The following is a 10,358-nucleotide window of genomic DNA, read 5'->3' as shown; positions in this document are numbered from 1 at the left end:
GGACGTCTGCATTCTGATTGCTTGCCGCCGAACCGCGTCATAGCTCATTACCATAAAGTTGACTTCATTTCAACTCTCCTCGACGCTCACGTCGGCGAAGACGCCGCCGGCTCTCATTAAAAATGAATGACTTCCGGCTACTTTGACGCTCTCGCCGCTTTCGGTGTGAACATATGGTTAGTCACTAAATCAAAAGGTTATGAATTGTCGTGAGATTACGTTGTAAAAATCACATTGATTTTCACTATAAGAGAGCAGGTTTTGTACAAGCTATAAACATTTAAAGATCCTGTGAAGTGCTGAAGTGTTTTTTTTAATTTTTATTATAAACTTGATGAATACCTCAACTGATACATAAAAACAGGGCGGGATATATAGTAGCTCCTCCTCTTTAACAAAAATAGCTAATAGCGTTTCGATTTCATCAGCTCTGCAAGTAAGAGTGGTTGAGCTCAAATGCATCAAATGAAAAACAAGGAGCATTTTAAAAGGGGCGGGGCATTTCAGATACTAGAGAGCATTTGATTGGTCAGAAGATTTGAGGTATGAGGTGACGTAAAAAAAAATCATCATGTAACAATCATTTATGTCAGGTTTATATCTTCCAAATGCAAATGTTGTCAATGTTTTTGAGCACTCTAGCTTATAGATATCTTAAAAACTAACAATTAAATCTTTTGTTTAATCTTAATTTAATGGGTATTTTAAGACACATTACTGTGAGAAAATGTTCATTAGGCCGTATTATTCCAGATCTTGTAACAATTGCAGACAGTCTAGGGTCTGATTTTAAATATCATTACCTGTTATTTGAATTAGTGGTAAGACTTTGTAATACCTGCACACTATAAATCATGTAATAAGCATTAACAAATAGTTAAATAGTTATTGGCATTAACTCTACGTTAATAGACATTTATAACTACAGCAACAAATGCTGTATTCTTGACTTATAAGCACATGTGTTAAGTAACTGAATTTGCAATGTTAATGATTGTTATTGCAGTTAATGATGCATTTTTCAGTACTAAAAGTATTGTATTATTTACAAAGCCGTTATTTAAGAGTAGTTGGTGATTTTTAAGATCATTAAAAATGAGGAAGTACATGATTAATGAACTATTCAAATTAACAATTACATATTATTATTCAGGCATTAAGTAATAGCTGCTTTGTATGTATAGGGGACTATTCACGAGTTTCAAATCCCTTTATAAATGCATTTCTTTGTTTGTTTTTTGTTTTTGTTTTTAGGATTTTTTTCTAGTTTCTACTTTAAATATCAAGCAGCACTTTGTAGAAAAGTAAAACAATATTGTCTTGTTTTCAGAAATAATATGTCATAATTAAGTGTTTTTTTTTTTTTCTTAGAGGACACCTGTGATCAGTGGCTTTTAAATAGCACCCTGGGCGAATCACCCCATGTATCCCCCTCAACCAGAAAACAATGTAAAGACAAAACTGGAGTGATATGCAAAAATCACAAGACATAATTTTCATGAATATTATGACAATTCTATAGACCTTTTTCTTGGAACGCAAAATTACCCATTATGCTTTGCGTGTATGCGCAAGGAGAATGCGAAGAACTTCCGGTCGGCAGCTGATGCGTGTAAACAGTCACATTTGGACAGCTTTGAAACGATAGTTTTAATCTATTTTATCTGCATTTATCCTCTTTGAACTAACACTGTTGTCCATCAGCACCATCTCCTGGACTGATCATTTAAAGAAATGCGATTGAATAGGATGGAATACAGCTGCTGTGAGGCATTTTCCCCTCGTTGTCAGACGGCATCTTCTGCAGTTTAAATGAAGCCTCATCATCGCTAAAGTCAACATTTTCTCTTTATTTCAAATACATAACCAGCTCAAACAAATGTAATTCACCAAAATGTTTGACACACACACTTAGCCTGTAATGTGCCACTGACACACTGATTTAATAACTGTGACAAAGTGAAAATATAGGGTAGTGTCATTTCGAAATGACAGAAAAACACAAACCATGGTAAAAACAACACACGAAATAAAACACTAACGGCTCGCGGTTAGAATGAACAGCAAATCAGCCAGCAGAGTATCAATAACAGACTTTTATTGGTCATTTTTGTAAATTGCACGACTTTTATACCTGTTAAAGGGTCACGAAACACCAAAACACATTTTTTGAGCTGTTGACAGTCGTATATATGTCCCACACTGCTAAAAACACTATTAAGACACCTATATTTTACTAAAAAGTGTAAATTGGTTGTTTTTGCGTTATTTCAAGCAAATTCGTACTACCTGTTTGAAACGAATTTTTGAAGCTGCGTCACGGTCATGACATAATAGCGTGTATTCCAGCCTGCAGACTGGGCGTCTGTGCCAGAGTGTGTCTTATTACGTCTTACAGTGTGATGCATTAATGCATGAGTAAGGCTTGGTTCAAACCAATCAGCGCGCTCTATTGTGCAACTTCATTAATATTCATTACTGTGTTTACACGACATAGACGCCACGTTGTGTTGGCAAAACAAGCTTGAAGTGTTGCTTTTATAGTTTGCTGCCGTTAAGTTTCGTTTTTATTTTCTCTCTGTGAGAGCTCAGACTCACGTGTGGATTAACAGTGTACGCGACGCTCGACAACAATAACTTACGTGTCTAAGGAGGATTATTGTTTACCTGAGAGCTGTTCTCATCTGCAAACACTGAGATCTGGAATCGCTTGTAGTATTCTCTTCATAAAGACGCGGCTCTAGTTGCTGGTGATTGTCCTGTCTCTACAGATTTGGTAAGTGAGCGACTAGTGCTCTTTGTTTATTCAGTTTGTTCGTATCGAACTAAGTTAACTATTGCACCGTAACATGTTAGGACCACAACCAAACTTTAACCTCGTGTAGGGTTTTTAACCGCATTTTGTGACCAGAATAACACACGCGGCTTTCTGGCGCTACCTGCCGTGTGCATCTAAGTTTCTGGAAAATGTCCCCCCTAAACACTCCCCCCTAAACAGAGCTGGACACGCCCACTTTTATGACTTTTTCCAAAGTAGAGGTGTGAAAACACCCTGCTGAAACGAGGGGGTTTCATGGCCCTTTAAGTTTCATGCCAGTACTCTGGTTTGCTCTTTCTCTCTCTCTCTCTCTGGAACGCACACACACACTGTATTTCTGACGGCAGACACGTGAATTGGGAGAACGTTTTTCTCGTATTTCTGACGCGCTTGAACCACATGTGACAGATTAGAACAGCTTTAACAGACACATTTCTAAGTTGTGTGTCACAAAAACACTCTGTTACCCATTAAAAACGTAATTGAAACCCATTTTCGGCGCGCAAATTACCAGTTGTACACGCTGTAAACGGAAGTTTTTAGCATTCTACCAGAAGACGCTGGTCTCCATGGCGCCCTCCATGCAGCAGCCATGAAAAAGGTCTATATAGAAAACAAAAAAATATTTATGCAAAAATCACAAGACATAATTTTCATGAATATTATGACAATTCTATAGAAAACAAAAAAAATATGTTTTATAGAATTATCTGTTCATCTTAGACCTGACTCAAGGCCGAGAAATTATGTTATTAAGTCTTATCTCCCTGACTCTATCCCTCTTTTCTGCTTGCTTAGTCAAAATAAGACGAACATCATATTATAAGATTCTGTTTTGTCAACTTGCAAAACTCACTGTGTGTACACCTAGTGTCATAAAATTAACAGAACAGGCCTTTTCTCTGGTTTCACAATGCGTGAGCGGCGCATATTTTATTGCCGTGCATGTAAACAAAAGCAGAAGCAGCGCTTGAGGCGTGCAGGAATGGTTTTTTGTGCGCATGTGTCAATTTGTTTTCACCGGTGGTGTTTCGGTTGCACATAGAAAATAACAAACTTTCGCGTACAAAAGACACCAAATGTAAATGTCCCCTAACGTCTTTATTCTGGGATTACCATTCTAAACTAATACATTTGCATAAAGTAAATTGTAGCTCCCAAGGCTTACTGGGGCACTGATGGTGGTCTTCTCGTGCCGCCCCCAGCAAGATGCCATCGCTAGGCCCATACAGAATCTGCGTGTGCAGAATTCCGCAGGCTCATCATTGAGTCTGTTTATTTACTTGTGTAAATGTGTGTAAATTTATATTTATTCAGTTTTTAAATTATTTTCAGTAACATTATTGACTAATACGAAAATATGTATATGATTTATTTACAATATGGTTTGTAAAGTGATATTTTCTGTCTTTTAGTAGAGATGTTATATGAGATATATTTGTTTACCAAATAAAATGGATCTTATTGGAATTTGCATTGTGAACATTGAATACGAATAAAAAGATGTATTACTTTTTAGTTAATATATTAAGGCTTTAATTTGTCCATATTGCCCATGCCTAAATCCACAACTGCCTATGGTGAAAATCATGTTTTGTAAGCTGTTTAGACAGAACTGTGTTGGTATAGTGTGTACACTATCATATTTTAGTGATATAATCACAACATGACCATTGGTGAGAGTGAGTTTCTTTCGAAGGGTGGCAGGGCGCACTCTAATAGATAGGGTGAGGAGCTCTGACACCCGGGAGGAGCTCGGAGTAGAGTCGCTGCTCCTCCACATCGAGAGAAGTCAGCTGAGGTGGCTCGGGCATCTGTTTCGCATGCCTCCTGGACGCCAACCTAGGGAGGTGTTCCAGGGATGTCCCACCGGGAAGAGGCCTCGGGGAAGACCCAGGACATGCTTAAGAGACTATGTCTCTCGGCTGGCCTGGGAACGCCTCGGGATCCCCCTGGAGGAGCTGGAGGAAGTGTCTGGGGAAAGGGGAGGCCGGGGTTCTCTTTTAAGACTGCTGCCCCCGCGACCCGGCCCCAGAAAAGTGGCTGAAGATGAATGATGAATGAATAAATAATCACAACAACTCTCTTTATGAAAATTTCCTGATGTCAGTGATTTTGAGGCCCCCCACAACGTGATGTAGAGGAGCCTCACATTTTTTTTTTTTTTTGCAAATAAACTGGATTTAAAATATTTGTTACAATTGTCTTTGATTTTTGAAGCAGCTCATTTGCATTAAAGCCACAGCCTACAAAAACAGCTACAATGTATTCAAACACCAAAATGGCTATAATAAATAATCTGATTGGTATTTTGAGCTGAAACTTTACAGACACTTTCTGGAGACACAAATGGCTTATCTTACATCTTGTAAAAGGGCTAAAATAGGTGCCCTTTAAAACAAGGAAAATAATCAGCTAATGGGCTAAACAAAATAATCTAGTTTACACTGTAACCTCCTTGGGCTTAGTGGCCACATACGTGGACAGCACATTTGAGCTCTTAAGTGGCTATTTAAAATATTTTAAAAGTTTTATATTTTGTTACAGAAATACAGTGTCATCCTGCAATTGTTTTGCAGCATATGAAATGTCCCAAACACTATTTTTAACTGTCCAAAATGGGGAAAAAAACATATATTTTTACTCTCTGATAGTTTTTATAAATTTTTTATATGTGCATTAAAAATAGTCAGGAAAAAGTGTTTTATGTAAATTCGGACTACAAGTCCACATATATGGACATAATTTTTCTCTAAAAGTACATCATATCAGAAGATGATACTTAGGTTTTATTCTAATATGTTCTAATAAGCCCAAATAGCAAAGAGAAATAAAAAAATGCATGTAAAAAACACCTTTGGCCTTAAGAGGTTAAAATAAGATTATTTACTTACCTAAATGTAAGTTTTTTTGCTTGTTTTAGAGAAAAACCCACTTAATTTTGACATATTACCTCTGAAAACAAGACATTATTTGTACTTTTCTAGAAAATACTTGATTTGAAAGAAGGGCGGCATGGTGGCTCAGTGGTTACCCTCACAGCAAGAACGTCTCTGGTTCGAGTCCCGGAAGTGTCAGTTGGCATTTCTGTGTGGAGTTTGCTTGTTCTCCCCATGTTTGCCTGGGTTTTCTCCAGGTGCTCCGGTTTCCCCACAGTCCAAATACATGCGCTATAGTAGAATTGAATAAATTAAATTGTCCGTAGTGTATGAGTATGTGTGAATATGAGAGTGTATGGGTGTTTCTCAGTACTGAGTTGCGGCTGAAATAGTTGGCGGATCACTCCATTGTGGCGACCCCTGATAAATACGCGACTAAGCCTATGAAAGAATGAATGATTTAAAACAAAAAATATTTGAAACAAGACAAAAACTCAAACAAAAAAAAACATTTTAGTTTTGCGGTGCAGTACAAATTGCAGATTAAACAGTGCACTATAACCAGGCATTCCAGGTGGCACGTCTCTGTCCTCACCTTCCCCTCCCGCCTGCTCCCAGGGGGATTCTATGATGTCATGTCTCTGTGTCGCCCCCCTCTCCCTCGGGACATTAGCCAATTTGCCAAAGTGCCTGAGCACAAACGTCCCCCCTCCTCCCCCAACACCCTCTCGCTCACACTCGACCTTTGACCTCGCCATTATCAGTGCGCTGTGACACCACAGCCTGACACCTCGCTGAGGCAATGGGCCCACACGCGCTCGCAACAGCCACAAATCACCAACACGGCCTTTCAATGTGTGTGCGTGCATGTGTGAAGGGAAAAAAAGAGGAGGAGTTGTGTGGGTTTGGATGTGCTGGCTTGTTCAGATGTGTGTGTAAAATTCTGATATATGGAGCACGGGTGCACCGGCAGTGACTGTGAGTCTGACTAATGTTAGCACATATGTGTGTGGGGTGTAAAATAGATTTAACCTCAGTCAGCACGGGCCGCGCCATCTGAGAATTGTTCTCTGATGATGAGTTGTTTTGCGCGGCTGGTTTTACACGCAAACACACTGAGAAACTGTCCGTACTAACTCACTGTACAGATGGACCTGACGGAGTGATGCACACACACACTTTTTAGAGTGACGCCATCCTCAGCCTTCAGCTGGTGATAAATCATACTACTCTTCCACACTCCATCACACTAGAGAGAGAGAGAGAGAGCAGAGCTGGAAAAAAAAGGAGAGATGTCACCGGGCAGTCCATCACCTTTTTGTGAAAGAGACCAAAGTTAGAACGATGGCGAGGGGGGAAACAGAAAGAGCTGGAGAGACGTTCCATCAGCTCTTTCCAAGGACAGGTGTGCAATCTTGTGAATGTCATAATTGAAAGATGTTTTTTTTTGAAAGCTGAGCCAGATCGAATTCTTTTCTACAGCCCGAGTGTTTCCTGAAAATACCCACATCGCACTGCTCGGCAGGAGCTCTGTATTATTTGAAAAATTCCCAGAGATAAATATAGGGTTATGTGAGGTGTAAGTGGATAGGCAAAGTGCTCAAGAAAACAGATTGTAAAGAAACACATCAAAACAAGAGCAAAAGACCATGTTGAATTTGCAGTCTGTAGGGGTACTGTGGGTTTTTATTTGAAAGTTTCATGTACCGACAGGAATCGGTGGATTTTAAAGAAACAAACTGAACAAACAAACAAAAATTGGTGGGTGACTTCTGCTGAACAGATTGGTAACAGGTTAGCAGGAGATTTTTATATTTGTTAAAGGGAACCTGTTATGCTGAAATCACTTCACTTATTTCCATTGTCAAAAGCTACCAAAGAGAGTACCGCATCATACCGTACCACTTTTTGGTTACACTGTAAGAAAAAAATTCGTAAAAAAAAAGGTCAAATGACTGGCAGCTACGGCTGCCAAACAAAAACCATAAAATTATGGTTAATGTCTTTGTTGAAATAAAGTGCAAAAAATAATAAATCTACAGATATTTTCATTAAAATGTTTACAGAAAAACACTGTTATTTTACAGACTTTTCCTAGATTATTACGATTAAATCCGTTCAATAAAGTTACACACTAGGAGTTTTACAAAGAAACACTGTTATTATACAGACTTTTCCTAGATTATTATGATCAAACACCATCAATAAAGTGACTGCACTAAAAGTTCAAGAGAAAACAATGTTATTTAAAAGAATTTTCCCTAAATCATTACCATTAAACACCTTTAATAAAATGCCAAGACATGCTCATGATCGTAATTTAACAGTTTTATTTTGGATCAAAATTTTTTGGAAAAAACAACAAACGAGATACAACTGATTAAAATTCTTACAACTTTAAAATTACAGTGGTTACATTTTATTGAATAGTGTTTATGTAAAACATGTCGAGGTTTAAGTTATATGGAATGATTCAGTTCCAAATCTTAAAATGAAATGGAACTGTAACATGAAGGGGATGCTGAGAAAGAAGTGGAGATCCAAAGGCAAGCAACAGTCAACACAGGAGCAAACAGATGTAACATTTTGCAGGGAATACAGAGTCATGGTCAAATAACAGGCAAATGGTCAGTCCCAGCAGCAAACAACATAAACAATTAACAAACAAAGCAAGGCAAGGCAAAAGAAGAGAAACACGTCATAATGTTCACAGTAACAGTATAACAAGACTAAGCAATTGGTCTGTGCTGCTTTTAAAGTGCATGTAATCAGTTCATGACGATCCTCCAACTGTGTGTGTGCAATCAGCGGAATCCGGAACAGGTGCATCTGAGCGCACTTAGTGTGTAACTTTATTGAACAGATTTGATCGTAATAATCTAGGAAAAGTCTGTAAAATAACAGTTTACAGAATGTTTACAGAAAAACATGTAAACATTTTAATGAAAATATCTGTAGATTTATTTTTTTTTTGCATTTTATTTCAACAAAGAAATTTTTCCGTAATTTTATGGTTTTTGTTTGGCAGCCATAGCTGCCAGTCATTTGACATTTTTTTAAAGTTTTTTTTTTTTTACAGAGCAAGTAATTACAATTTATTACTTTCATTTTACGTAATTTTAAATGTACATCATAAAAAACAGGAAAAACACTGTGTAAATAATACAGCAATTTTATTGTATAAAACAGACAAATTGCTTTAATTTGTCATTACTTATATAATACATAAAATAACAGTCAAGCTGTTAATTTACAGATATTGTTTGTAATTTTTACGGATTTTTGAATATAATTTAAAATAACAGAAAAAATACTGTATAAATAATACTGTAATTTCCCTGTATAAAAAACAAAAATGTCAATAATTTGTCTTTAATGATAAAGTACCTAAAATGAAAGTCAAACTTTGAATTTAGAGAGATTTTTTTGTCATTTTACTAAGTTCTACATATAATTTTAAATGACAAAAAAATACTGTAAAAATTTTAGGGATATTTTCTGTAAAATTAGTTTTTTTTTTTTTACAGTGTAGTTAAGGACACGTAATATAAAGTGGGACCTTACTATTACATCATAAAAAGCTGCCTACACATAAAACAATACAAATAAAAAATAGTCCGCCCCTGCTGACACAAAAGCTTTTGTAGCTCTGCTGATGGTCGCCAATGTGCTGAATCTCAGAAATTATAAATATTTTTAAAAAGACACTATCCTTATAAACAAACAGCATAGTTGCAATCTAAAATTCAGAGCTATTCTGAGCTAATCAATCGGCATCAAACCTCCCACAGAGTTACACGAGCAACTGCTAATGGTGACTGAGTAGTGCCAAAGTGTAAGACCTCGTTTGGTCAATCTGTCTTCTCTGTAAAGGGAGTCAAACTGTGGAATGATTTACCGGTTAGCTTAAAATCAGAAAGTAATCTAAATATTTTTAGTAGTGCTCTTAAAAAGTGGTTAAAAACAAAACAGCAGTGTTTGCACAAATAGTCTACTGTTAGTTGGTTGGATCATGTCGCCTTTGCTTTTGCCTGCAGTAATTTTATGTAAAGAATTTATTATATTTCTATTTTGTCAATTTTAAGCCTCCTGTGGACAGGTGTTGAGAATTAGCAAGTTTGCTAAAACACTTAAACAAATGCATTTGGTTGTCCAGGGAAATTGTGATGTCCATGTCAAATAAATAAATAAATAAATAAATAAATAAATAAATAAAAAACTACATACTTGCCTTAAAAAGCCTCAAAAGTACATCATGTTGTCCAACAGCTGCAATATTTCTTAAACTGTAGTGTAGCTTAATCCTTGTCATATGGGCATACACAAGAGTGAAGAGGCTGTATGAGTGCTAATATTGCAGAACAGTTATATAAATATAAAATATATGTGTTTTGGTCTGTTATAACAAGTAGATTATGAAGACACATTCACATACTTTTATTTACTCTAAAGTGACTTAATTGTCACTTCTATTCACTTCCAATCAATATGACTTCTTTAGGGGAGTCTCTATGGGTGGGTGTATCTATGGATTTTTACTGATTCCATGTAATATTCTGAAACAATGTCCAGCAACTTAGAATTTAATGCGAAAGGGGACAGAGAAAAGCAATAATACAGAGAGCAGTTCTATTCATTTCTCTTCTGATAGCTGTGGGCTT

The sequence above is a fragment of the Danio rerio genome, chromosome 14 (genome assembly GCF_049306965.1).
Source record: "Danio rerio strain Tuebingen ecotype United States chromosome 14, GRCz12tu, whole genome shotgun sequence".
Classification (NCBI taxonomy): domain Eukaryota; kingdom Metazoa; phylum Chordata; class Actinopteri; order Cypriniformes; family Danionidae; genus Danio; species Danio rerio.
Note: the sequence above shows the minus strand (reverse complement) of the source record.